Consider the following 23635-nt stretch of genomic DNA (forward strand, 5'->3'; position numbering starts at 1 on the left):
CATGCCTCTAGCATGCACCCCCCCATTTGTTAAAAGCTCTACCCTTTGGGGAATTTAAAAGAATTTATTCCCATACAAGCATGAAGAATGAGGTGGGTTATGAATTAAATGAAGTTTTTTTGAGATTAGCGGAAAGAGGGTATGATACAAAACAGTTATCAGACGCAATGGTTAAGGTTATGAATAACAAGAAGGATAGACATTTCACTAATTTTGAATGTGATATTTCTGAATCCTTAACAAAGGAAAGAAATGTGGAGGATTTATTTTTTGTGACCAAGTACACAACTTTCTCTGAAAAATTTGTTACTTTAGTGAGAAGATTTTGGTACTTGGTATGTGAGGATGAAGGCATAGGTGAACTGTTTCCATACCACATTATATTTTCTTTTAAAAAAGGAAAAAAATTGAAGGATATATTAAACAACAACTGTTGCAATAAAATAGTCCCCCAGGTCGCTAATGTAGGAACATTTAGATGTAATTCTTGTAGTCTTTGTGATAGGATTATTAATATTAGTTCTATCAACGACATCACCCATACCCCTAGACATAATTTCAATTGTAAATCCATTGGGGTAGTATATGCCTTGACTTGTAGTTGTCATAATACTTGGTATATTGGTCAAACCAAAAGAATGGTTAGAGTTAGGATTCTGGAACATTTGAGGGATGTTCGTAATTCAAATTTGCTCAGTCCTGTAGCTAAACATTTTTTGGAAATGCATGAGGGAAAGGTTGATAGTTTAAAATATGGAATTTTAGGGAGACCATCTGTCTATAGTGGTGACAACATCACCAATAAACTTTTAGAGTTAGAGACAAGGATGATTCTTAAGTTTAATACCTTAAGGCCTTTTGGTTTAAATTTAGAATTGGGCATATGATGGAGTTTGGAAGGAAATAAATAAATAAAAATAAGCAAATATTTTACATATATACATATATACATGAAATAAATATATTTTATTAAAAACAATTCACATATGAAGTATAATAACATTGTATTTTATAAATTAGTTTAGATGCATAGTTTAAATTTGTTATTCACTAGGTCACTTTAAATTGGTTTTTTGTGTATTAATTGGAAAATTGTTTTATTGATTGTTTGAATATTCACTATAAAAGCTGACAGTGTGCAGTCATTAATTGTGATCCTTGAAGGTGAACTGCCGAGGTAACAGATCTTACAATAAAGTGAAGAAAGGCATTGGCTGTTTGGTGTGTTGCTGCTATCTTTTTTGCTGTTGCTGTGTTTTGTCAACTCTGAACCCTCTGCTGTTCATACTGCATTAACAAACAGGTGGGGAAACAGATAATAAAGCTGTTATATGCTGACAATGTGGCACTACAAGCAAACCTTGAACAGGAATGTCAGCAAATGATGAGGAATGGAATGCAAAACTAAAGACAATTGGGATGAAACTGAGTTCTCATGGACAGGGGAAATCTGTGCTCATCACAGAATCACTCTGCTAACAATGACTATCTAACAATGGTCAATAAGGGTACTTGGGTTATTACATGGCTAGGCTTGTAAAGGCCATAGGGCCATTAACCAAGTAATCTACTATAAACCTATGAGTTCAGACAAGACAGTTGTCATGACAGCAGATGGCAGAAATCTGAAGAAACTAAAAAGTGAGGTAGAAAATGGTGGAACAATTTAACACCTTCAAATGACTAGGAGGAATGATTGAGGAGACGGGAAGTCAGAATGAAGAGGTCAGCTCTAGAATCAGAGGTCAACTGATACAGACTGTCAGGGTTAGTGTGTTTTGGAAGAATGCCAAAGAAGGTGAAAAGATCCAAACATTGGGAGAGATTTTAAACATCACTTTCACAAACTTAGAAAGTTCCTAGAATGACAGGATCTGTGCTATCATGCATTTTCAGAAGGACATGAAGTCTGAACACAAATATATGTCATTATTTAATGACTTTAGTCCTCATGGATTTGCCAGAAAACTGTACATTTTATGAGGATCAGATAAAAATCTGAACTTTCAACAAAAATGTGGACAGTTGAGAGGTAAGATGCTCATTGTGGGACAGATAATGAAATGAGGACATCAGAGCAGAAGCGAGAATAGCTCTTATTGCAGAGATTGTCAAAAGGAGCAGAGTAGAGTGGTTCAGGCATATGGAAAAGAAGGCAGAAGATGATTTGGTGAAGAAAATCTAGGAGAGACAGAAACAAGGCAAGAGGAAACAGGAACATCCAGCAAAGAGATGAATTCATTGCCCAAGATAAGTGACATTAGTGTCAAAGAAGGTATGAGAGTGGCACTGAATTGAGAGAGATGGGTATAGCTGACTCAATACCCCAAACCCATGTTGAAAAACGTGGGGAAAAGAGTATCTGATGATTTGGGATTCAAACCCAATATCTCCACACTCTGTACTGGTGTCACTACTGCTGGATTTACAAGATCCTCTGAATATATAGGCACTGAATTTCCAATAAGAGCTTTTTCATTTCATTTAGGAAACTGCTAGGAAGGTGATTCCAGTTTTTGGGTTCAAATCCCAGAAGATTAATATTTTCCCTTCACTTCAATCAGAAAGTTTTTTTTGTGTGTGTGTGTGTGTGTGTGTGTGTGTGTGTGTGTGTGTGTGTGTTTGTGTGTGTCTGTAATTTTACTACATCATTAGAATTTTCTGATGGAAAAGCTTTGACAAGATTAGAAGCAGTACATAGCTTTCACAGAAACATATAAAAAGTTTTGTTCAGGCCAGATTAGCTGATGATCTGAATCACATCAATTATGATGCATAATTCAGAAGGTTATAAGAAGTTCTGATAAAACATCAAGACCAGTAATGGCTTTAAGAACTCTGAAGTATAGCCATATATAAAAGAGAAGGCAGACAGAATGCATCCTAAAATACTTCAGATATCCCAGACAGAATACATCCTAAAATACTTCAGATATCAACAATCATGCAACATAGCGTAGCTAAAATTATGACATACTTAATATAGAGTGCAGATCTAAGGGAGCAGTAAACTGATGAGTAATTGTCTGTAAGTTGCTGAATTATCCCTTTTGTAGGCATATGAGAGAAGATAGAACCTTTTATTTCTGAATATGTCCTGCACACATTATTAGCAACTGTTAGCTGTGGTGATGTGGCCATGATTGCCCATCACCTCTATTATTTTTTTTGCTAGAAAATTTATGGATTCCATTGGAATACATAACTGATAGCATATTTTAATAATAATGGACTTATGGTGATATTCTGTAGTTGTCTTTAAGCTTACTTGAGAGATTCTGTTATAGATATGTATTTATGACTGTCAGAAGAGTAAATAGAAGAATAAATAGTCATTGGAATCATGAACCACTCTAAAGCCTCTTTAATTTCTCCAGAATAAATATCACAAATTAAAATTGACACACCAAAATAAAGCCCGATGGCTGTCACAAAATTAAATTCACATGCAAGTTGGAAAACTTTCACCTAGCAAGGTTTCATCAGGCATAACAATTGGGTAAGTAACTATGCAGCTATTTAAGCAGTCACATGACAGCACAACCAATTAAACTTTCTTTTGAAGTTCCACTAACAATGGTTTTAAAGAAACATTTCCATTTAAGCCTGGTAGTAAATGTGCTCCTATGCGAAGTATCGAATAAAGATCCTCTGTCTCTGTGCGGTGTACAAAATTACCACATCACTCTGAGTCATGTACCACTGTTAATATTAAAAACTTAAAATTATGATTTATACCCTTATATGTTTAAATAGAGCATTCATTGTATTTTCCCTTTTAATATTGGAAATGTAGTTCCTAATGCGCACTTTAAATTTCTGATTAGTTTTCCCTACATAGTATGTTTGGCATAGCTGACATTTGCACAGAAGAATGAGAAAATAAAAAAACAAACTGATTATAAAAAGTAAAAACGGAGCATTTTTCATCTGCCTCTATGGACAGACTTCTTCCAGGAAGAAGTCTGTCCATAGAGGCAGATAAAAAGCACTTCATTAAATTTGTGTTTTTTTTGCTCACAGCAGTCCTCCAGTTTTGCTTTTTATAAATAGTTGACATTTGACTAGATAAACAAGATTCCTGGTGTCACAGTTACCATAGTCTCTAAGTCTGTATTGCATACCTTTAATGGGATGAACAACGGAATTAGAAGTGCACACAAACTTCCATAATGAGCATCTACCACATATAAAAGTACCCTTTTCCGTAGATGTTTTAAATGCATGTGTTTGTGCTTGTTCTTTATAACAATGCATATTTTTACATTTTGACTTCTTTTACATCCAAAACTCAGTCTATCTGATATAATGGGATTTAATTCTGGAACTTCCTGTAAAATTTGCCATTATTTCTAAATTATATCTCTCATTTTATATGCATTAATGTGAGCATACATCTAGGTATATTAATTTAATGTTTATTAGTATGTTTAGTTATTGTATTAACTGATAAAATAAGCTTAGCTATGGTTTCCCTCTGTGATACAACTTCTTTATATGTATTCTCCAGATTTTTAGGGTTGTAAACCCTTTCTGTAAAATCAGAAACAGCATTATTTAATTGAACTTCCATATTACTATGTGAAGTGTTTAGTTTAACTACTCTAAGAAACTGATGCTTTTTTACTACCTTATTAAACATACAATGGGAAAGGATACTATTATGATGTAAGTACGTGTTCCTTTTTTGCTATTTTTGATATAATTTAGTACCTAATGTTCCCTGCATTTCCTTATAAATTGTACTATCTAAAAAATATATGTTGTCAGTAGATATTGTTGTCTTGAATTTAAGAACAGACTGTATTAGATAATATTCATCAAATACATTAAAACCCTCAACATCTCCTTTCCATATAAAAAAGAGGTCATCAACAAGACAATGATAAAACAGAACAAAATTATTATCTGTTGATAAAATGAATTGACATTCCCAGATATACATAATGATATTTGTGTAGCTATTGGCAGAGATGCCCATTGCTACTCCTCTTTTTTGTTTAAATAACTGTTTATAAAAGATAAACACATTATTAGTAAGTACAAGGGATAATGAATATTAATAAAATATTGCATGTGTTCAGTAAAATCCAATAAATATTCTTTAACTTAACATATACCAATATCATTGGGAATGTTTGTGAATAAAGAATCAATATGTAATGTGACAAATATACAACTAGTAAGATCTTTGTTGGAAGACAACTCATATAATTGTCGTAAGAATTCTGAAGTATCTTTCAAAATAGTGCCAGTATGTTCAAAACCAGCTTTTACCTATTTATTTCAAAACTTTGATATTGGTTCCATCACCCATCCTCTGGCAGAAACAATTGGTCTAAGTGGAGGTTTTGACATAGATTTATGTAATTTTGGTATCTCATATATAAATGGTGTGATGGGATCAACGACTTTAAATAATTATACAAATCATCACCTATTTTCTTAAGTGTGTGCATGTTACTTCGTGATTTAAAAAACTTTTATTATAATAGTATTACATTCATGTTTGGATATTTGTTCATAGTCAGAACTAGCAAGCATATTTAGCATGGTTCAATGATAATAATCAGCTTGTAATAACCTTTGGCAGCGTTTTTTATTATAACATTGTCATTATCAATTAATGATTTAATAGCTGATTGTTCTGCTGTAGTAAGATTATAAAATTTCTTAACATCATGTCTCTTATAGAGACCATAAATATCTCTTTCAACTGCACACTCAAAAAACTTGAATTACATTATTGTTATATGGTATAAATAAAATAGAGTAAGTACATACTTTGACTTCAGTCTCCTGAATAGTCTCAAATAACACTTTCAGATTCAGCGTCCTTACAATCTTACAGAATTCAGCTAATATCCTGGCAATGTCAGCCATATGAGCAGGTAAGAAATTCAGACATTTACTTAGAACAGATAATTCATCTGCAGTCAAAGTGTGGGAAGAAAAACTAGATACACCAATCTATGTCAAGCAAAGTTCTTCATTAGCACTCGTCAAGAAAAATTTTGATGAGTGGATGGGAAATAGGAAATACACCCCAGGGATCACTTCTGTGACTCTGCTCAACAGGGGCCCAAAGAGGGTAGGCTTACTTAGGCCCTTGGGCCAATAGCCTAGTACCTACCTATGAACCAGTTTTTTTCATTTCTTTGTTTGACTTTGTGTTATCGGCCATCAGAATGATTTCTTCCTTTGTCATTGCGAATTCGTCCTCTGCAGGTGAGGTTGGGACATTGGGAAAGGTTTCTCTAACAAAGTAGATTAATCAATGGGATCAAGTGCTTTAACTGAGTTTATGTCCACAAAGGCATGTTGTAAATCTTGTTCTGTAGTGTCAATCTGCACAGCAATTTAAGTCCTTGAGTTTGTGTTTCTTAAGTTGTATCACTTCTTTTCACCTGTGATATTGGGACATTAAATGTATTGTGCCACTGTGACAACTTTAAAATGTTATCATTGGTCAAACAAGATTCATGATTTAAATTCTGATTTGAAGATGGTCTAGAGGTTGAAAAAAAATCAGTGTTTGGCTTTTAACTGTTTCTTTGGCAGTTTTTTTTTATTTAGTTGACCAATCAGATGAATGTAGGATGTTGGTATCACATGAACATTGTGTGGAGGTATAGAGGTTGAATTACCATGAAGTGACTGGACAATTTTAGAAACCTCTTGATATTGATTGGTCAAAGCTTTATCATTAGTCCAAGTAAAGACATCCCTTTTTAAAAGTCATTAATGTCTAGTTGTAATTTCCTTTTCTTTGTTTCTATGAGCTTTTATTCATAAGCAACAATATGATCTTCTATTCATAAGCAACAACACAATCTAGTTACTTATCCAATTGTTATGCCTGATGAAGCTGTACTAGATTAAAGTTTTTTAACTTGCATGTGGATTTAAGTTTATGATAACCTGTGGATTTTACTTTTGCATGTGGATTTTAATTTGTGATATCTTATTTTGGACAAATTAAAGAGGCTTGAGAGTGCTTCATGGTTCCAGTGACCTTTTTTTTTTATATATATACTCTTGTGAAATTCACTAGATTTGATTACATTACTGCATGTTACTTTTACTGTATTTATGACTGTCAGGCTGCTTGGATTGTGAGACTCTTTTTGTAACTTTGTTAATGTACATCATGCTTTGGCAGTGATTTCTTATTACTTAAGGATTACCAGCAAGTAATATACAATGTGCTGTCACTACTGGGATACTCCACTGTGTGCTGAGATATTCTGAGTTCACTGTGGCATATTAACATATTACATTGTTATCCACAACTTTTACACTGATATCGGCATAATGTGCTGGATTGTACACATTTTACGGAATCCAGCCCACGGTATTAACAATTTCTTCTTTTTCCTACTATGTTGATAGGCTTTATGATTTTAATAAAGTACATAACATGTAATGGAGCAGATTGCTGAGCACCAGGAATTATTGATAGACTCACCAAACTAGACATCAACCCCTATTTCATTGGTAGATTGAAAATTGGCTCAAAGATAGAGCCCACAGTGTGAAAGTAGCAGACTCCAAGTCAGACTGCTGACCAGTCACAAATGGAGTCCCACAGGGATTGGTCCTGGGTCCACTCCTATTTGGCATTTACTTCTCAGAAGTCCAGGCCAACATGGAGGGACTCTAGCTGACCAAGTTCGTAGATGATTGCAAGCTGGAAGACATTATTAACTCCTGAAGTGATGTATCCTATAGAAAGGCCTCACTGAGACCAATAACTGGAGTCAAAACCATGGCCTTAAGTTTAATGCCAACAAATGCGTCGTCATTACCTTTGGGAAAAACTCAGTTCCCACTAATTACCACATTGATAGTAGCCTACTGAAATCTGAGGGCGTTATAAGAGATCTTGGGGCACAAGTTGACAGCAACCTCTCCTTCGACCACCACATTGCCACTGTGGTCAGAAAGTCCTTCTGTGTGGCACATCTCATTACCAAGGGTTTTGCATCCAGAAATGAAGAGGTCATCATCTCTCTCAACTCTTCCCTCATTAGACCAATCATTGAGTATAATGCCCCATTTGGCATGTACCTCACTAAACACTTGCAACAGCTGGAAAGGCCACAAAAGTACCTCACAAAGAGGATCCTAGGCATTAAACACATGCCCTACATGGATAGAATTAAAACAAATTCCAGCTTTTCTCTGTCTCATATCGTCTGTTAAGAGGTGATCTCTGCTTGACTTACAAAGCCATGTCTGACCCAGCCCTGTTAGAAATGTTACACCTAAAGAAAGTCCAATCCCTCCGCACCACATGTTCCAGGGACCTTAACCTCATTAACACAATCAACAGAACATGCTGGAGGGACAGGTTCATAACCCAGAGACTGCCCATACTCTGGAATAGACTTCCCATATATATCAAGCAGAGCACTTCACTGGCCCTTTTCAAGAGAAATCTTGATGAGTTGATAGGAAATAGAAAGTTCACCCCAGGGATCAATCCATTGGCTCTACTTGATAGGGGCACAGGGAACTAACAGTGATATGATGCCAGGGCACTTCTATTGACTAGGCTTGTAAAGTAGAGCATTTGGCCTAGTACACACCTATGAACCAATATACACTCCTGATTATAGAACATGGTTATGTAGGTCGTAATTCATAACCCTACTGTAGATTAACAGTTTTTATAAGTTTGGTGGCTTTCCTTCAATTCAATGTGGAAAACTGAATTATGATGGAAAGATACAGATAGAAAAAGTGAATTGAATTGAAGGGTTTGGATTAGGTAGAGAAAACACTTTAGGGAACTCAGATGGACCCAGAAAAGATGATGGAGCTGGTGATCTATGTAACCATTAAACAACTTTGGGGTAAAGAAATCTGGTAGCAAAGCACTTAAAAATAAATATGACAGAAAAGGTGTGGGGGCCACTATGATGGCTTTTGAAAAACAGACATGTTAAACTTTTGGAATCCAACTTTAAAGAAGAAAATGAATAAAAGTAGGATTGCCATGTTAAAGTTCTCAAAAGATACAAAGGGGATATCAGATCTGTTGGCCAACTTGAATGTGGACATATATGCTAGGGATGAGGACATGGTGCATTGCTCACCATGGATGGCAGAGTAGTTATGCACTAAGAATTCTAAGGAACAGAGAAAGATGCTTGACTGCAACATTCAAAGGTAGGGATATGTAGTGCAGTACATAAGATGAACAGTTGGAAAGCTTATGGTCTGAATAAGGCACCCAGTAAAATATTGTAGACCTGAAGATTTTATTTCAAACAAAGATTTTTTTAGCTTGCTTTTTTAACTGAGTTATGGATGTTGATAATACTCTAAGATAGAGGAAGAGGCAATGGCAACAGTCCTACCAAAGGGGAACAAGGAATCTGAAGGTCTCAGAAAACCACGTATTACTGTTACATTTTAATATGAATAGACATGTACACCAGGGTCTAAGTGGAGAATCTTGAAAGGCATTTTAAGTTTTTTTGGTTTATATTGTTTTATTGAAAAGGTATTGAAAATTAACAGTACCACAAATAAAGAAGCTGGACAATATGTCGTTGCAGTAAAAAGAACGAGTAAATGAGCTCAACATTATAAACCAAAAAAACAAGGTTCAAATGCTTCCAAAACGCTGTATGACTGACATTACAAAAAAGAAATCAGCCAGTCTAAAAGGACTAAGATTAGTGTTTTCTTTCCAAAAATACAAGGAGACTTCATTATCATCAGAATGTTTGGCATGCTTGCCTGTGCCTCAGAAGTGTTATTCTTGTATCTGGTTCCATCCAGCCAAAGCTAAGCACTTTTATTGAAACATCACACTTGTATAAGCAGTTTAAAGTGTGCTTTTGTTGACATTTTGATTTATTGCCTTTCCTTCTGCATTGCACTGAAAAAGTGCATTTTGCCTCTGATTGCTTGTTCTTTTTCAATTGAATTGTTTAGGTTATAGGTCACATTAAAGGTGGGAAAAGTTCTGAAATTATTTATTGTGATCTCATTTTTTATATCACAAAAACCTGGCATTTTAACAGGGGTGTGTACACTTTTTATATCCACTATATGTTCATGGCTAACGATCACACGGGCCTTTTTAGGCCGAACCATGCATCCCGAAATACTCATACACACACAAACACACACACACACACATTATATATATATATATATATATATATATATATATATATATATATATATATATATATATATATATATATATGTGTGTGTGTGTGTGTATCAGACATGGAATAAGAGCTTTAGACAATTCATTGAAGTAGCTGTATATGTAGTTAACCAGCTTGCTATGTCTGTTACCTTCTTACCTTCTACAAGGCACTTTATTGGAAGATTGAGACTTGATAGAGTGTGTCCCAAAAGAAGGAAAATTTAAATACAATTCAAGAGGAGTAGTATTAAATTGAAAAGCCACCATTATGCTTTGAAAGTGTCTTTTCTAGAGGAATGAGCCCACATGCACCATCATGTCGGAGACTGCAATCTCCCACAATCTGACTACTCAGATATGTGAAATCCAGAACTGCTGTGATTTGGACAAAGGGCAGTTTAAAAAATGCATCAATTTTAGACTTACCATAAGCACACTTTTTTTCACAGTCCCAAAGATCACACTTACCATCTTCGAACTTAAACTGAGAACTACTTCTGGTACGAATACTTTATCTTTGTAAATTATTGCATCCTGCACTGCTGCTTTTTTATTTGGCTTCTTGAACAAGTTTTGGGTTTGAGAAGGAACAACATAGGGTATACCGGATCGGTCGAGGCACGGGTTAACAATGACCACCACCAGTACTGTTAGCCTACAGGGTGCTGGCGGAAATTGGGCTACTGTTGGCCGAAGGAGGAGAAGAGGCAGAAGACATGGCCGAAGGCAGGAGGAGAGGAGAAAGGCTAGGACTGTGGTAGTGAGGGTCGGAACTTTGAATGTTGGCAGTATGACTGGTATAGGGAGAGAGCTAGCTGATATGATGGACAGAAGGAAGGTTGGCATATTGTGTGTGCAAGAGACCAGATGGAAGGGGAGTAAGGCTAGGTGTATCGGAGGTGGGTTCAAATTATTTTATCATGGTGTGGATGGGAGGAGAAATGGTGTAGGAGTTATTCTGAAGGAACAATATGCTGAGAGTGTTTTGGAAGTGAAAAGAGTGTCTGATAGAGTGATGTTTATGAAGCTGGAAATTGATGGTGTAATGATGAATGTTGTTAGTGCATATGCTCCACAAGTTGGATGTACAATGGATGAGAAAGAAAAAGTTTGGAGTGAATTGGATGAAGTGGTGATGACTGTACCCAAGGGTGAGAGAGTGGTGATTGGAGCAGATTTCAATGGGCATGTTGTTGAAGGAAACAGAGGGGATGAGGAAGTGATGGATAGGTATGGTATTAAACAAAGGAATGCAGAAGGTCAGATGGTAGTGGATTTTGCTAAAAGGATGGACATGGCTGTGGTGAATACGTATTTTAACAAGAGGGAGAAGCATAGGGAGACATACAAGAGTGGAGGAAGATGCACATAGGTGGATTATATCTTATGTAGGAGGGCCAGTTTGAAGGAGATTGGAGACTGTAAAGTGGTGACTGGAGAAAGTGTTGTTAGGCAGCATAGGATGGTGGTTTGTAGGATGACGTTGGTGATCAAGAAGAGGAGGAGGAGTGTGAGGGCAGCACCAAGGATCAAGTTGTGGAAATTGAAAAAGGGTAATTGTGAGGTGGAGTTCAGGGATGAGTTAAGGCAGGCACTGGGTGGCAGTGAAGAGTTATCAAATATCTGGGTAACTACAGCACAGCTAGTAAGGGAGACAGCTAGAAAGATGCTTGGTATCACATCTGGACAGAGGAAGGACGACAAGGAGACATGGTGGTGGAATGAGGAAGTACAGGAGAGTATACAGAGAAAGAGGTTGGCAAAGAAGAAGTGGGACTGTCAGAGAGATGAAGAAAGTAGACAGGAGTATAAAGAGATGAGGTGCATGGCAAAGAGAGAGGTGGCAAAGGCTAAGGATAAGGCATATGAAGAGCTGTATGAAAGGTTGGACACTAAGGAGGGAGAAAAGGACCTGCACCAATTGGCTAGAAGAGGGACTGAGCTAGGAAAGATGTGCAGCAAGTAAAGGTGATAAAGGATAATGAGGGAAGCATACTCACAAGTGAGGAGTGTGTGCTGAGGAAATGGAAAGAGTACTTTGAGGGGTTGATGAATGAAGAGAATGAGAGGGAGAGAAGGTTGGATGATATAGGGATAGTAAATCATGAAGTACAATGGATTAGCAAGGAGGAAGTAAGGATAGCTATGAAGAGAATGAAGAATGGAAAGGCTGTTGGCCCAGATGACATACCTGTGAAAGCATGGAGGTGTTTAGGTGAAATGGCAGTGGAGTTTTTAACTAGATTGTTTAATGAAATTTTGGAAAGTAAGAGGATGCCTGAGGAATGGAGAAAAAGTGTTTTGGTACCAATTTTTAAGAATAAGGGTGATGTGCAGAGCTGTAGTAACTACAGAGGGATAAAATTGATCAGTCACAGCATGAAGTTATGGGAAAGAGTAGGGGAAGCAAGGTTAAGAAGGGACGTGATGATTAGTGATCAGCAGTATGATTTCATGCCAGGAAAGAGCACTACAGATGCGATCTTTGCTCTGAGAGTGTTGATGGAGAAGTACAGAGAATGTCGGAAGGAGTTGCATTGTGTTTTTGTAGACTTAGAGAAAGCATATGACAGGGTGCCTAAAGAGGAGTTGTGGTATTGTATGAGGAAGTCAGGAGTGTCAGAAAGTATGTAAGAGTTGTACAGGATATGTACAAGGGTAGTGTGACAGCGGTGAGGTCTGCGGTGGGAGTGACGGATGCATTTAAGGTGGAGGTAGGGTTGCATCAAGGATCAGGTCTGAGCTCTTTCTTATTTGCAATGGTGATAGACAGCTTGACAGACAAGATCAGACAGGTGTCCCCGTGGACTATAATGTTTGCAGATGACATTGTGATCTGTAGTGAGAGTAGGGAACAGGTGGAGGAGACCCTGGAGAGATGGACATATGCTCTAGAGAGAAGAGGAATGAAGGTTATCAGGACTAAGACAGAATATATGTGTGTGAGTGAGAGGGAGGATAGAGGAATGGTGAGGATGCAAGGAGTAGAGGTGGCGAAGGTGGATGAGTTTAAATACTTGGGGTCAATAGTTCAGAGTAATGGTGAGTGTGGAAGAGAGGTGAAGAAGAGAGTACAGGCAGGATGGAGTGGGTGGAGAAGAGTGTCATGAGTGATTTGTGACAGACGAGTACCTGTAAGAGTGAAAGGGAAGGTCTACAAGAGGGTAGTGAGACCAGCAATGTTATATGGGTTGGAGACAGTGGCATTGACAAAAAGCCAGGAGTTTCAGCTGGATGTGGCAGAATTAAAGATGTTAAGATTTGCACTGGGTGTGACGAGGGTGGACATTATTAGGAATAAGTATATTAGAGTGTCAGCCCAGGTTGGAAGGTTTGGAGACAAAGCCAGAGAGGCACGATTACATTGGTTTGGACATGTGCTGAGGAGGGATGCTGAGTATATTGGGAAAAGATGCTAAGGATGAAGCTACCAGGTAACAGGAAAAGAGGAAGGCCTAAGATAAGGTTTATGGATGTGGTGAGAGAGGACATGCAGGTGGTTGGTGTGACACAGCAAGATGCAGAGGACAGGAAGAAATGGAAACAGGTGATCTGCTGTGGCGACCCCTAATGGGAACAGCCGAAAGAAGATGATGATGATCAACATAGGGTATTCAGAAACAAATATCACATCATGTGAAACATACAGTGAACAAAAATGTGATTCTGATATACATGTAGCATGATCATACTCCTGTACAAGTAGCGTGTTATGCATTGTATGCTAATGAGTGCATATTGACATTCAAATGAAAATCAATATGCTAATGAGAGGCATCATGTGGGCAGGTGCTGAAAAAAGTAGTGACAAGGCTTAACAACAACAATAACAAAATTAGTGTGACAAACTATAGCAATCATTTATTCCGAACACTTAAATTTCTCAAGGCATAGAAGTATTGCTTGTGCTAATATGCTAACCATGTGTTAATGACTGTCTTAAGAGTCATTATTCTCAGGATTGTGAACTTTTCCTCCCATTGCATAAGACAATCAGTGTTTGACATTATATCACCTCTGCAGTGAAGGCACTGACAACCTCTATCATGTGGACAGAGTGAAGCAGCATATGGGAATTAGAGAACACATGTTGTTCTCACATAGAATAGAGAAGGGTTCCTAGAATAGCTAATCCCATTGGACACAATTATTGTGTAACATTAATTATCCTTGATGGAGGAACCTTTCAGTGTCTGACAGGGGGCACATTAGGAATTTTGCAGGCATTAGCCTTGTGACTCCAACACCATGATGCTGCAACATGTGGAGGAACATATTTGTTTCCACAGATAGCAGGGTAGAGTAGAGAACATTTTATGACATGAATCATATCACTGATGTCCAGGGGACCTTTGACTACAGCCATGTTGCTATCAAGGACCTATCTGTTTCACATGACATCTGGTATATATGCCAGAAGAATTTCCAGTCCATCAACTAGGTTTTGTATTATATACATGGTAGTATATACAATATCTCTATGCACCATCCAGGCAGTTTCCATGATTTCTATATCTAGCACATATGCAGCCTTTACCAGTGGCTCCTATGGGGTGACTTTAAACTGTAGACATCGCCATCCACACAGTACCCAGTAGTTACGTCCTATAAATCTAGGTACCAAACCACTCATAATAATGTCCACTGATTAGTGTTATAAGTGATGCAGAGCATGCTTTAGAACCATGGCTTATGACCCCTATTCACAGCCCCAATAGTATTCACAGTCCCAATGCACTGCAAGAGGCATGGAATATTATCAAATGTGTGGTCAAACTATGGAAGCCCTTTTTTGCTTGGATATATGTAGCAGTGAATTGCAATATGATCTACAAACCAGCACAAAGTTATGTGTGACATGTACCATGCTACATAATATGGTTCTATGAAAGCAGTTGAAATGACAGGATATTGTAGCACAACCAGGCATACCTCTGGTAGCAGTACAAGGGAATCTGGGTGAGGATACATCAATATAATCAGCTGTGGCAGTAGCCCATCTGAGACAGATGTGTCTGTAATACATCATTTCAAAGGCAAAGAGGTGGTATCTGGTCAACAGCTATACGCCAGAATAAAACTGATGCATGCAATAACAAAACCAGTTTATGCAGTATAATATATCAACTGGCCAATCTGTATATCAGTCTTAACTGTAATGACATAAGCGTGAGGGTGGGCAGAACACAATCATCATCATTTATACAGGTGCTAAGGGAAAAAGTGAAAGGGCCAACAACACTATCATAGGTGGACAGCTTATGACTTATGAAAGCTGCAACCATGCACATGGCTAGAATATGAGAGAAGTTAAAGATCACATCATCTTGTAATAGCATGGAACTTACAGGAATAGAATGCTAGTTGGTGTATTAGGCGGCTGTGAAGTGTTTGGATTGAAGGCATACTATCAAAGGGATGAAGTGTCATTTCAGCAGCAGGTTTGGCAATCCTGCTGCTGACCCACAGGTGGTCACACAGTCATCAATTATACAGGTGCTAAGGGAAAAAGTGAAAGGGCCAACAACACTATCATAGGTGGACAGTTTATGACTTATGAAAGCTGCAACCATGCACATGGCTAGAATATGAGAGAAGTTAAAGATCACATCCTCTTGTAATAGCATGGAGCTTACAGGAACAGAATGCTAGTTGGGTGTATTAGGCGGCTATGAAGTGTCTGGATTGGAGGCATACTATCAAAGGGATGAAGTATCATTTCAGCAGCAGGTATGGCAATCCTGCTACTAACTGACCCACAGGTGGCATTCCACCAGAATGTTCACATCTACAACCCCAGGAACAGGTATGCTATGTGTTGCTCAAGTAGGGCTACAGAATAGCATGATGGCATTGAATTGCAGGACAATGATTTTCCTCCCCTATGGAGATGTTCCTTTTGTGGAACCTGAAGAGTGTCATCTACGACCATGGGTCAGTCCAGGTTAAGGCACTGAAGCTTCTGTGGACAGTGTGGAAAATAAAGCTGTTTCTGCAATGATGTGGGCCATATGCATAAGTCTGTCAGGTGATTGTGCAGTGTGCATACATTCTCTAGCACAGCCATAGAGTCTAGGTTCCTGCATCTCACATTTGTGACTGACACCAGGGCCACAAATGCCCTCTACAGCCATGACCACTCAAGAGCCCTGTATGCAGGTACAGACTGCATGAGTTGCAGGATGTCTTACAGTCTCTGTAGTGATTGTGGTTCTATATGCAGGCCATACAGTACACTCAGCATCTCTCACATGGTATAAATACCAGTGCTCTGGGTCTGGATCACTGACCTACACATCTAGTGATTGATGCCAAGGGTGATATCCATTTCTTGAAATGCCCTGGTTTCAGGGCTGTGATGACCAACTAGTCACCTCTTCTCTATGATGGATGCAAGTACCTTAGAGGTGGTATGGGCCACTGGTGCTGTCTGTGTTAGTGATACATGTGTATCTTTGGTTGGACTGATTTGGATAGGATATTCTTCACAGAACACGAAGGATTTTGTGAGTTTTTTCTTGCCTGTCTACCACCATAATTTCAGCCAAGGATGAGGTGTGTGTGCGTCTGTTGCCATTTTAACATTCCTGATAGTGCCACTTTGTCATTGGACTGTGCCTTTTGCATCGTACCATCATTTCAGCCTCCAATGATGCCCCGGCATCAAGTAAGATCTGACCTGGTGTGCTGGATCCTCTCTCAATGGAAAGTATGATGCATAAAAACAACAAGTCAGTCACAATACTGGAGCTTGTCCTTATTTGCCATCCCTATGTGGCATGCCATTATCTCCCTTCCCTATGTGGCATACATACTGCTAGATATCAAATTATTCATAGTCTATGGGCACATATATTCCTTGAGGTGCAGTTTGCTGTGTTTGCAACCCCAGTGCTCCTGGGTGACAGATAGCAAAATCTTTCACAGTTGCAAGTCTGGGATGTATAGCTCTACTTCAGTCCTGTTGCATCCCCCTACATACACAAAGGGAGTTGCCCCAAGCCCAGCTCCCTTATACAGCCATCAGCACCAAGTTTACAGGTTTCCTTGCTTTGCCTGGTGAGTGATGCCTCTGTGTTGCTGGGTCACTGCAGTTGGCCACTCTGTTGCTGGCAGTTTCCAATGCCCTGGCCCTATATGCTGTAACATATCTTTGATCTTCTGACATACCTGTACTATTGTCTTTTTTTAGTTGTCAATAGCATTTATATCCTGCACCAGTCCCTTCCAGTTCTTGTCAGGGAAGGGCTTGTCTGCTTTACGCACCTTAAGAAATTGCATGCCCTGTGTACATACAGCCTGCTGTAGCACTTCTGCCTCATATGCAGTGAACCTTTACACTCATTTCTGTTCATTCAGCCCCATGATGAGACGTGTACACTTATGGAATACACATATGGTCTAGTGTATGTATGCATAAGTGTGTGTCTGTGTATGTGTGTGTGTGTGTGTGTGTGTGTGTGTGTGTGTGTGTGTGTGTGTGTGTGTGTGAATGAATGATTGCCCAGACAAGCTATCAATTGACTCAGTATCATCCCTTACCCCCTCACAGTAACCACAGTCTTGAATGCTTCTATTGTGTAGTCATTCAGATAATGTACCACAGTGTGTTCATATTAGGCATGCTTGCTGTCCATCAGACCTGTGATAACTGCACAGTCTGTGCCTGGTGTACTGGAGGCCTCATATCCCCTGAGGCTTGTCATGCAGATGTACTGGAGGCCTCATATCACCTAAAGCATGTCACGCAGATATACTGGAGACCTCATATCCCCTGAGGCATGTCATGCAGATGTACTGGAGGCCTCATATCCCATAAGACATGTCATGCATATGTACTGGAGGCCTCATATGCCCTGAAGCATGTCACACAGATGTACTGGAGGACTCATATCTCCTGAGGCATGTCATGCAGATGTACTGAAGGTCTCATATACCCCTGAGGCATGATGTCATGCAGATTTACTGGAGGTCTCATATCCCCTGAGGCATGTCATGCAGATATACTGGAGGCCTCATATCCCCTGAGGCATGTCATGCAGATGTACTGGAGGTCTTATATCCCCTAACGCATGTCATGCAGTCTCTGTGTATATGAAACGCTGCTATGGATCCTACATACCAGAATAATTGTCAGGTTTATCTATGTTTCCTGTGGCCTGTTAGATTGAAAACAGACCCTCCTCAGCAGAATTGCAAGCTATGCTTTCATGCCTTTTGTAATATTCAGATCCCAGCAGTATTGCAACCTCTCCTGCCTGCACCCTGTCATAATGTTCCCCCAGCATGTTTGTTCACTGTCATGTCCTGAAAAGTCGTCTCACTCAGTCCCTTACTCTGTTATTGTTCCTATTGTTTCCATGCACTCTTCTGTGGTCAGTGAGTAGTCAAGTCCATTACTAATAGTCAGGTCTGGTATTAGATTGTCTATATGGCAGTACCCTCTCTTTCCCACTATATTGTAATTTTCTGTGTTGCTCAGTCTAATGGGACCTCCTAAAATATAGTGACTGTTTTTATCAAAGTAAAAATCGGACTTATAGCACATGAATTATGTTAAAGTGGTAATTAATTAAGATCCTGTCTGAATCAAGCCTTTAATGGTATGCACCCTCAGCAATTGCCCACGTTATAGTGCTCAAGTTTGCCCATTCCCAGACTGGGATGTCATGTACGGTGTGCATCCATGCACCGCCATTTAAAGGCCTGGCCTTACAACTGTCAATTTCCATCACACCACTGTTGTTGAAGTGCATTGTACTACTACGTTTCCTCCTCAGTGCATGTCATATGGTGTCCAGTACATGTGGCCATGAGCACCAGACCACCATTTTCCTCCAGAATTAGACGTAATAGATATATGGCCTTTGCAGGTACTGAGTCTGGCAAGGCTTGCATGTCAGGCAGCAGGGTTATAAGATCTTCCTTCAAGTGTTGTACAGAGACAATAGCAAGCACATGCTGAAAGAGTATGATGCCCCTCCCATATAAAATTAAGCCTGACACCAGTTTTCTGGGGCACTGAAGAATGCCACCAGCATCACTTATTCTGGTGAGCAGGGCAGAACCAAATATACTGATCCATGGGAATCTGATCCAGAGGCGAGGGAGAGCGACCCAATTTATTTTGCAGACAGATTTTTTTTTTTTTTTTGGTTTGCTAATGTACATTAGACTTGCAGCTATAGCTCTAATTGCCTTCCGGTGCAATGGATATATTGTGCAGATTATTGCCTGTTTTGTTCTTTCTGGTGGCCCAGCAAATGCAGTCATGACATCAGACAGAGAGGTGATTGACATCAGTGCAGGTTCAATCTGGGTTGGACTGGAAGACCTTCCACCCTATCCTCCACTCCTTCCCCAACCTTCCACCCTCTCCTCTACTCTATCTGCCGACATTTTGTTTATATCACTTCCTAGCCACTCTTTTTGGCCAGTCCTTCCCATCACCAGTTGTCTGACCTCAGTCAGTTCTTGTATTTCCATTGTTGCTTCCCTTGTGCATCATTACCTCTCCTGTCAGTCTTTATCTGCTTTATGTTTCTTAACCCACCGACTATCCCATCTACATTTTCATCTTGCCACCTTTCTCCTCTACAATTTTTTTAAAAGCAGTCAATATCCATACCCACAAAGATGTATTCCTTACACCCGTTGTTGCTCCTTCTTATCACTTTGTTTGTTGCTCTGCTTGCTGTTCCTTATTTCTGCATGTACTATCTTCCCTTTTCTACTCAAATTTATATGATAAAATGAGTTGGCACTTTGCATTGGTGCCCTTGTTCGGGCTGCCTGCAGTACCCATGTTGCAACTATGCGATGCGTCACTGCACATATGAGCATGTATAACATTAGGCATGCCACGTCCTGATGGCTTCCATTGAATCATAAGACTAATAAGAAGTCATTCCAGCAGCATGGTTACTGACATTAACATGCCCCATGAAGGCTAACTATACAGCATTGTCCATGGCATCATCAAGCTGTGCCAGCACTCATACGTGTCTAATGCATGCTTGGATGCGTCATGCTAAATTCATTATACTATTTAATGCTGCATGGTGGACATATATTTTTTTCTGAATAACCTCAATGACTACTAGTCATTCTCATGCATTCTCTTAACCATGGCTGTTACAGACATTTCTATTCCTTAAAACTTTTCTTCAAGCTGATTAACCACAGTCTGTGCTACATCATGTTGAGGGGTAGAAGCGGCCCAAAGAGAATCGGCTTAATTGCTAATTTTTGCAAGAAAGCCATAAATTGCTGGAATTCTTTGTTAAAGTTCACTTCAGTCAGACATCATTTTCCTGTAAAGTAACCAGTGCCACCATTATTTCTCCCCTTAAGGCAGTCTTTTTATATACTTCAAATCAGCTTCTGGAATTTATATTAGAAAGAAATGCAGCTTTTGTTCTTGTCATACCAGACATTTTTCAGCAATGTTGTTAATTTTCTGGCGGCAGAAAATGCAGTTCTGTTGCAATTTTAGTAAGGTTATAGTCTTAGTTGGAGAGCTAATGTGCTGAAGCTATGGTCAGGTGACAATCATATATGGAATTAATGCTTATACTGTTGATGGCAAACTCCATTTTATTTCTAAGATATTCATGACTTTTTCATTTCATTTCAAATTAAGTAAAAGAAATGGTGCTAGATAAGAGTTTCCGTTTTGTCGTACCTTTATCGATATTCACATCGTCTTTTGGAAATCATAGTATTTGACTCCTCTCAGCTTTGACATGACAGGATAATATCTACATTAAAGCAAAAAAAACATACAATGAGATTAAGTGAAAATGCTGTTATGAGGTGAATGCACTGTACAGAGCATGGTTTTCTTTACACTTGGTCTTTTGATATACCTCATAGGTCTGATGTGCTATGGTTGTTGAGCAAACTAAAATTGTTGCATGCTTTTCATATTACTGCTCAAGCATTTAAAGGGGTAATACTTTTACTTTCTCTTGTTCATCACTATGACCTCCTGGTGTGTACCAGCTCTATCTAGTGAATGTGTCTGACTCTCTTGCAATTATTGTACATTATTGTAAAAAATAAAAAAACTTGGTTCTATGTATTGCTAAAGTGGTGGATACCAAAGTCTGTACTTTCTACCACTTATATACAAGTATGAATAAAAATATTAGTTTCATGCTTTGCCAATAACTACCACAGCCAAACATTTTATCACATAATGACAGCTTACCGATCTGTAAACACAGCACACTGGTATGCTGAGGTGTATCATTGCCTCAAAGTAACGGATTTTCCAGTTGGATACTCAGGCTAGTGTGATTTCTGTGTGGAGTCTGCATGCTGTTCCATGTCCCTGTTGGACAATTCTGGTTGCTCTCCGTTCTTCCTCCATCCTAAAGACGTTCAGTAAGTTGACTGGCAATCTTCCCACTTACTCATAGGTGCATACACGGTGTGTGTGAGTACATATGCCCATTAGTTAGTATATGAGTTTTATGACTGAATAGCACTACATCCTGAATAACCTTCAAAGTCTTCCATGTTTTGGATACAGGGATAACTTCCAGAATTCCTGTGATGCTGCAAAGGATAAAGTGGTTATCAAAAGATCGCTGGCTGGATGTAGGACCATACTGCACCAAATCAGTTGTATTTGTACTAATTGCAATACTTATAATAGTAGGACTGTTATGTTTGAAACTACGCCACTTTGCATAACTGTGTTTTTGAAGAGTTGTAGTTCTTTTTTCATTAGCTTTGCGTTTTCTGGTCTCCCGTTGAGAGTGTGAAGAGTGAGTACATGAAAGCGAGCTGTCTGTGTGTGACAGTGTGAAGAGTGAGACCAATCCAACACTGGCAGCAGTAGCATTCAAGAGGTTTATTTACCTCTCTTCTATTATACTAGCTAAATGAATAAATGTAAAATTCAGGGACAACAAAGGCTCAAAATCGGAGCATATTCCTGTTTACAAAAAAATCGTGAATTGGCTGCAATAATAGGGCTATAGTTAGCATGCATTTTCTGAAGGGCAAGGGTGTATGAGTGGTGGGGGGGCAGTGTCTGTGTGACAGAGGGAGAGACAGTAAAATGATGAAACACTGGCAGCAGCAGTAAGAGGTTTGCACACCTCTCCACCTTTTAGCTTAAGAAATGTGGATAAAGCCTGAAATAAAGGGGAAACAAAGGCTCCAAAATAGGAACATATTTTAAATAAAAATAAATAAATACATAAATAAATACATAGAAAGTAAGTTTAATAAAAGGATTTGTGTTAACATGAATTTTCTGATGGAAATAAAATCTGAAAGTCAAATGTATATCATTTAGTGACTTCAATCCCCAATTGACTGTCAAAAAAAAATATTTTAGCAGTAAGACACCAAAAAATAAAACAAATATCTTGATATTTTTAAATGATATATTTTTGATGTAAAATGCTTCCTCTAACACCATTTACATATACTACATCAACTTAGAAACATTAGGTGGAGGAACTATTTTACATTCCATATACATAAAAAAATAACATAGAAATAAAATAAATATAAATAAGTAAGAAAAACACAACAATTTTACAGTGAACTCATACTCTAAGAGCAATAGTGCCCTCCAGGGTGTATGTTAATGTATAATCAATACCCTTCCAAGGGTGTAGAGGCCCTCACTCTGTGGCATCGGGCCTTACAACACCCCTGGGTGGGCATTAATTACACATTAACACACACCCTGGAGGGCATTATTGCTTGTGTAACCTATGTAGATACATCTACACTTCTTTATTCTCTAGTCTTCCTTTGTTGAAGATTCTTACCTGAGCATAGAACAGGGACAGATCAGGAAAGGAATGACAGATTGGATGAAGTAAAGATTAGAGCCCATTCAGGTAATCATAATACGTAATACTTTTCAATACACATCATAACAGCCTGATGTGTAGAGGCACAGAAAAAAATAAACATAACTATTAAGATTCTAAGCAAGGTTACCGTATCCCTTACAAATAATGAACCCATATCTAAGCATTAGGTGAAGATACTAAGATGATGACATTTAAAATAATAGTATTGCACTCAGACATTTAAAGACATAGGTTCATATTTTCATAGTATCACAAGTTCACAGGTAAGTACTAGGCAATCAGTTTGCAGACCATTTCAAGCCAAACCAATAACCCATCTTCACAATATGCACCCACAGTGAGGTATGAGGGTTCTATAATCTGCTCCAGATGGGGATACAAGGAGCTGTTCCATCTCTGTGATCCACTTTTGCATTTGTGGTCCAAGTCCTGTTGTAGGCTTCTTCCTGTTAAACAGTATGTTTTGGATTACAAGATGTAATGCTGTTAGCAGGCCTGGCTTAAGCAATTATCATTCCATAAAGGCTGTTTTAAAACAAATGGGAATGAATGTCATATGATATATGAAAAACGTTGTATATACTAACTGCCTGTAAGCATGACAAGTTGCACTTGGTATGTT

General features: G+C 38.5%; 1 long non-coding RNA gene across 1 annotated transcript in view; it reads right to left on the bottom strand.

Annotated features, from left to right (window-relative positions):
- The window catches only part of LOC122796009, a 347771-nt gene extending 326840 nt beyond the window's left edge, over positions 1-20931 (bottom strand). Inside the window, exon 1 of the long non-coding RNA XR_006363883.1 lies at positions 20856-20931. This is a non-coding gene — a long non-coding RNA (uncharacterized LOC122796009). The remainder of the gene's footprint in view (positions 1-20855) is intronic.
- Between the last annotated feature and the right edge of the window lie 2704 nt (positions 20932-23635).

Source organism: Protopterus annectens, chromosome 2.part2 (assembly GCF_019279795.1).
Source record: "Protopterus annectens isolate FY-2018-M chromosome 2.part2, PAN1.0, whole genome shotgun sequence".
Lineage (NCBI taxonomy): Eukaryota > Metazoa > Chordata > Ceratodontiformes > Protopteridae > Protopterus > Protopterus annectens.